The following is a 7,444-nucleotide window of genomic DNA, read 5'->3' as shown; positions in this document are numbered from 1 at the left end:
CCGGTTTGTGTCACAAACCGGTACTATAGGTCAGACCCCTTTAGTACCGGTTCATGGCACGAACCGGTACTAAAAGGTGATCGTGGGGCTCCGGCCTGACGCCAACCTGCCACCACCCCTTTAGTACCGGTTCGTGCCACAAACCGGTACTAAAGGTTCAACACGAACCGGCATTAATGCAAATCCGTTCGAACCGGCACTAATGGTACCATTAGTACCGGGCCAAAATCAAACCGGTACTAATGTGCTTCACGTTTGACCCTTTTTCTACTAGTGTTTATGGACGCGCGAGTGCTGCTCGCGGGCTGGTCTTGTACTTGCTTCAATTATCAGTAGAAATTAGGTAATATAGTTGAGCAAATTAATCCGTGTGAACATCTGTAAATGGGATTTAGCACGAGGAACACAAGGATTGTTTAATAAACCAGTCTTGTAAAATGGTCAACACTATCCCATGCATGCTGTCCAAGGTCCGTACATAGTTCAGCGTAAGGCAGAATACTACTAATAAATATTACTCCCTCGGTCCAATAATATAAGAACGTTTTTATACTAGTATAGTGTTAAAAATGTTCTTATATTTTGGGACTGGTGGAGTATAAAGGAGCACTCAATTTATACTCCAGCGTGCAGTCTACGTCGACCAGTACACGGGTTGTCCGAATCGGAATCGGTCGACGGCGACGCGGTGGACCGGGAGCGAGCACGCGACGTTTTCACATTTTTTAGTCCCACACCGCTCTCGGGGAAGGAATCTGGCCAGCTTAAATAGCCTGTTCCTGTGCTCTGTGTCGGCCTAGGAAGCAATCACGGATCAGCTGTAGCTAGCTTAGCTGGTCGATCGGGTTTGCCGAGGCGCCGACGACGCAGAAATGAGCCAGCTTATTATACAACCCTTTAACGGTGTCGCAAAGGGCGCATCCCACCCTCCACGCCTCCTCCTCGGCAGCGGTCTCCTCCTCCCGTCCAGGTTCTCAGGTGCGCCGTGAGTCTCCGAGCCACAAGTAGCTGCTGGGCGTTCGTCCTCCCCATGCGCTGCCCTTCTCCCTCGGCTTCCTCTGCGCCCGATTCGTCCTCGACCGCCTCATCTACAGGGTACAGAATCAGCTCCTCCTCCTCCTGTCCAGGTTCACCTGATTGTATGGTTTGTGTTTGTTTCAGCTGCTGACCATGTGATTGGCAGGCTAGAGTTCGTTTGGGGTTGTTGACCTTGGACAGAACAGGGCCATCATCACCTTTCCGAGCAGCAAATGCACTGCTTTCATATTTATGCGTTTTGCCCCCCTCTCTAATTTGGCTATCAAGCGATTGGTGAGTTACAGGTCCCTGCACCCTACTAAATATGGTGCTCATGCTTTCTCATTCTTGATATTCTTGGCAAATTCTTACAGGAATATCATGTGTACATTTATCAGTTTTCTTCGTTTTGGGGTAAGATTATGTGTGCCTGAATATAGACACACATTTTCTGTATGAGATGGAAATTCTTTTGTTCTCTATGTGTATGCTGGTTGCAAGAATTACAAGGCTTAGGAGATCACAAGAATGAGGTATTACATCCCCTCTAACAGATTCTCAAAGATACTCCACACATTTTGTAACAAACAGGGTGTAATTTGTATGATGTTGCCATTATTCGTTTCAGCAATCTCACACCTTGCCCTGTGGTTTTTAATTTCGAATCTTAATGTCTTCAGAATCTGTTTGTCTAACCACTATTTTTGTACACCGTTTTATCAGTCGGACATTGCATGGGTGATTCAGGGAAATTAAAACATGTGGGATAATTTGAAGAAGACCGCAATGTCATAGCAACCCGGCTATCTGAACATTTGTGAGTGCAACCAAATTCGTGAACACTCAGATTATATGTGTTACATTGTGAAAATTGTTTTTGTGGGCAAATTCAATACCATCAAATTGAACCTCATGTTATGACTTTTTTTGTGTTGATCTGGTACCCCAACACATAAGCATGCAACACCCAATGATGCCAATGGGGCAGATGGGTAACATAATTCTTTATGTAACATCACCTTTTGAATTTATTTGCGTGGTTGTATATTATGCCACTCAATACTTACTGAAACCTCCAACGTTCTACCTTTTAGAACCAATTTTCTCCTGTATTTACATAATTTAAATTTTGGATTCAAATCAGTATTGATGTGCAGCAGCAAGTCTTCCTCTTTTAGCAACGCTACAGTGGAGAAAGTTTACTGAGTTTAGTGTTTACAACCATTTCAGTCATAGGAGTGGAACAGTATAGGTACTACAATAGATAGCTTTTAGACATTCTCTATAAAAATTATACGAAAACTTGCTTTGTGACTTCAAATGTGTTCACCTTCTTCCTGATACATGTACAAATAAAGGGGTTTGTAGCTCCTGTTAAGCAGAAAGACCGTGCCATTTACCTAGCTGTTGTTCTTCGGTATCAGGCACGACTGGTTTCTCATCTTCCATATTATAGACTGAAAGGCTTCATAATAATGACACTGAAGGACAAACTAGCGAGAGAGCAATACTCAAGGATATACTTCTAATAAAGGGGAGAAGGTGCAAGATTTGAACCTGAAACTGTAGTGAATCGGTGCGGTTACCGTTCATTTTTTTCCTTACACAAATAAATTTGTTAATTCTACTTCCAGTAACAATACGGAGCTGTTAGGTATATATCATGCTATCTGGTATCGCTTATTTTGTGTTTAGCTGTGAAATGGTAGTTTAGTAAACTAGCAAACCACTGACTCTTGTAGCAATTGCCATGTACAGGCTACTGAGTTTGAACAATGGTTTTTTAGAGTATATAGTGGCATCTTAGTTTGTGCCCTGTACTGCATCAGCTAAATGTATTATATTAGCATGTCTAATTATGTAATGTAGCCAACAATCGCCTTCTTAATTTGAATAAAAAAGGTGGGTTGTACATTGCTTATGAAGATTGAACAACACATTCGCATCTGATGTATTATGTCCTCCCTTCATATGGTACTGTATTCGACATTGAAAATTCCTGTCCATTGTACGTGTTACTTATCAACTTATCAGCATTTGGTCTTAGAACAATATTTTTAGCACATGTCTATGAAACAACAAGTGTGCCGTTCTCATTTATAGGACATTTTTTCACTTTGATGTTAGAGTGACTTTTGTTGTGCTATATAAAACAACCCTATTGATCTCGATACCACCTGGATACATAGAGCTAGGAAGTGGAGACTTCTGGTTTGTTGTTATAAACATACGAAGGTCCCTACCATATGTGAAAAGAAGGAAAGGATGGTATTGGCTGATGCACCTCTTTCCTTTCATGATGTTATAGTTTGAACGGTTGCTCCTGGGTTTGTGATTCATTGTTCTATACTTAGGAACATTCCTTTGAGCATGAACATTTGTCAACTCATAGAAATGTTCTATTCTTCATACCACGATTTTATAGAAAGTGCTTGCACATTTTTTTTCCAGTTTACTAGCTGGTTCTTATCACAAATGCACCCTCTGCTCGTATGGGAAATTCTATATATCCATTATTAATATAATATTCCTCTAGGCAGATTCTGGATAAATCCGATGTATCATATAACTTTTCTTTTATGTTGACTATTGTGTTTTTAGTTTTTACCATGAACTTCAAAAGGGATACATGATACTGCCACTTTACTAATGAACCATGTGAATGGCATACTTTTGTTGCAAATCTTCTCATTAGATGCCCTTTTATTTACTTTGTAATCATATTCGGGTGGTGGCCTTTAGTGTGCTCCTTCATTTGGCTTCTAATAAATCTTTCACTTTGCATGGTCAAGTCTTGCATCAACTCAGAAACAGAAACTTCGATAAACACGCCATTATATATACTTACTCAAAAGATATGGATATTATTTAGAACAGTTTAGAGGCAGCTCATACTACACATGGGAGTCTGCCTACACCATGTATGAATTGTGATCAATGCATTGCGAATGGACTGTACATTCATGGTTGGCCCACTTTCGCTAGCCAACCAGTTCATTCTTTGTGTAGCAAGGATTTATTTGCTATTGACTGCCACTAATTAGTACCATGTTGCTCCCTATCATATCCTATGGCTAGAAAAGGTACAGAGTAATTAGGCCACTGGCATAGAGAGGTGTACTACATAGGTCCCCATGATCAGCCATACAAGATTTAGGACTTATATTTTGCACCCAAGATACAAAAGAGCTCTTACTCTTGTGAGATCAAGAAAAGCGAAACTAGCATAGCAGAAAAGTCCACTCGTGTAGGAAGTGGTTCAGTCTTTTGAGGTATTTAGATGCGATTGTTTCTTTGCTTTTGTGGTCTGTTTTATGTGCATTGAATTTTCTTCTAGCAATTAGGGTACCGTGGGGACGCGAGTGCTAGGTGCTGCTGCTGAATGCTCTTCTCCTTTGCATGTGCTACTGAAGTTGCTTAACAGCTAAGCTTGCTTCTCTGTTATCATGCTTTCTTGTGGCTCATGTACTTTGTAGTGAGCAAATGTTTGTGCCAACGTGAAACCACTGTAAAATTGCTGACTGAGATTTCTCTAGGGGACTGTTGCAAGTCTGTAGCATTTTGGGCTAAAAAGTTTGACCAAATCATGGTGAAAAACAAATTGGCTGCGGAGTCTAAAGTTATTTACATGGTTCTGCGACCTACTAAATAATATGATTGTTTCCTTTATTCTATAATTGTACCTCACCAGGCCCCTGGGTTATCTCTGCTTTATTTCTGTATATGTCATTTGTTTCTGTCCAAATTTTATTAAATTTCACCATAAATAATTCTTTTGCATTCCCGAGTATCCGCCGATTTAACCTTCACATCTGATGTTTGCCCGTATGTATATGTCATTTCAGCTGGTGGCAGTTTACATTTTTACTAGCAAGGCTTCAAAGTTGATGAATGATGAAGCCAGGCAAGATTTTTTTTTCAAGTTCTGAGAGTCTACTTGGAAGTTGACAATACATGCTATGCCTCTATTCAGGCATGGGTCCTATTAATAATAAAGCAGGAACCATGGTGGTTGGATACAATGCAATACTTCGATGGTTGGCCGAATCAATCCATCCCTTGAATGCAAAGTATACTTCTAACATTTCCTTCAATTTATATGGGCAAACATTCTCACTTCACTAGCTTGTCGATTAAGAGGTATGAGTGGGTGGCCAGCTGCAAACTCTAGATGGCAATATCAAGACCTATCTTATTCAGATTTATGTTAGTTTCTTGATTTCATTTTTTCCAATGGATGGATATTAATAGTTTTTATATCATCTATTAGCTCCCTCTGCTCCCTCTACTTTATGAGTGAAAACTACTGAGCTATTTCTGTTAAGTGCACTTTTTTTAACATTTGGTACTTATCTGGGCTGCAAAAGCACGTTTAAAAGTCCATCTGCAAGATTTGTGCGCACAGGACGGCAGAGGAGGCGCGCCAAGGGCGCGCCCCCACCAGTAGTACTAGCTAAGCCTGGCCTATCAGGTCTGCCGAGGAAGAGAAGCGTTCACTGGCCTAGCTAACCAGTGATGTAAGTCTTTTGTTGTTTACATTTTTTCCTTCATTATACCACAAATTATTAATAGCAACTGCAATTTTTTTTCTTTTTTTTTCTTCACAATAAGATCTTTTTACAAAAAACTTCTGATCTATTTATCAACTGTCAAGTACTCCCTCCTTAAACTAATATAAGAGTGTTTAAATCACTACAAAGAACATCATAAGTAAAAAATTACACCAACGCCGCCGCCATCGCCCTTCCCTCATCAAAAAAATTACATATTTTTGCCTTCATCGTACCACGGATTGATAATAGCAACTACAAAATTTATTTCTATTTTCTCTTTTATTTTTTACAAAAAGATCTTTTTCAAAAAAAAAATTCCGATCTATTTATGAACTGTCAAGTAATATAATACAAAGACCTTGGTTTTTTTAGATGTAAGTCTTTTGTTGTTTACAATTTTTCCTTCATTATACCACAAATTATTAATAGCAACTGCAATTTTTTTTCTTTTTTGATTCTTCACAATAAGATCTTTTTACAAAAAACTTCTGATCTATTTATCAACTGTCAAGTACTCCCTCCGTAAACTAATATAAGAGTGTTTAAATCACTACAAAGAACATCATAAGTAAAAAATTACACCAACGCCGCCGCCATCGCCCTTCCCTCGTCAAAAAAATTACATATGTTTTCCTTCATCGTACCACGGATTGATAATAGCAACTACAAAATTTATTTCTATTTTCTCTTTTATTCTTTACAAAAAGATCTTTTTCAAAAAAAAACTTCCGATCTATTTATAAACTGTCAAGTAATATAATACAAAGACCTTGTTTTTTTTTAGGTGTACAAAGACCTTGGCAAGAAAGGCTTTCCGCACAAGGTTCTATTGGCCCACAGGACGGGCCAACAACCTTGAAAACAATCCTGATAACCCGGTTGGTCGGTCTTGGGACTTGATATGGCCGGACTACTCCATAAAGGTCAAACCAACAAGAAATATTTGCTGGTCATCGTCGACAAGTTCACAAAGTGAATAGATGCAAATCATGTGCCCTCGGCTAAAGCCCAACCAGTGAGAAATTCATCTGTGGCTTGGTACACGTTATGGAGTACCTCACATCATCATAACACATAACAAATCCAACTTCACGGCCGAGGAGGTAAAAAACGAGCTGCGCGAAGCAGAACATGAAGCTTGACTACGCCTCCATCTGTCACCCGCAAACTAATGGGTTGGTCGAGTGGGCCAATGGGATGATCCTTAATGGCATAAAACCTCGGTTGATTCGATCTCTCAAGGAAGCCGACAATAAGTAGGCCGAGTAGCTCCTCTCCGTGTTGTGGAGCCTATGGACCACACCAAATCGATCCACCGGCTACACGCCATTCTTCATTGTATACAATGCCGAGGCCATTTTACCATAAGTAAAAAATTATTGAGGTGGAAAACTTGTTTTACATGAGGACTGGGCAGTAGCCAAGTGGCAAGGTCGCTGTGGCGCACCTTGCAGACCGGAGTTCGACTCCTGTCAGGAGCGAATTTTCCGTGATCTCACCCTGGTGGGCTTCTTCTATAAAAATATGTCCAGGGTGCTAGTGCCTATGGATCTCATTTTTTCAAAACTTGTTTTACATTAATCTACTGCTCCAGTTACTAATAGAAACTAGGTAATATAGTTGAGCCCCTCCTTTTCGGCGTTATCTATCGACCACATCGGGCTATTAAATCCCAAGTGTTGGGCGACTTCTGCGCAGAATGGACAGAGGCCGAGCTACATAGGGAGCATGCGGCTTATACCCATTAGGTGATGTATTTTGACAGCTCCAAAATGCTCGCCGGACTAGGGGCTTGGGTAGTCCTCACCTCAGCCACCAGCGACACCGTGAATTATGTGCTCTAGGTCATGTAAACCAACTCCAACGAGGGGGCG

This window comes from Triticum aestivum, chromosome 7B, assembly GCF_018294505.1.
Source record: "Triticum aestivum cultivar Chinese Spring chromosome 7B, IWGSC CS RefSeq v2.1, whole genome shotgun sequence".
NCBI classification, from domain to species: Eukaryota; Viridiplantae; Streptophyta; class Magnoliopsida; order Poales; family Poaceae; genus Triticum; species Triticum aestivum.
This window is presented reverse-complemented; position numbering follows the sequence as displayed.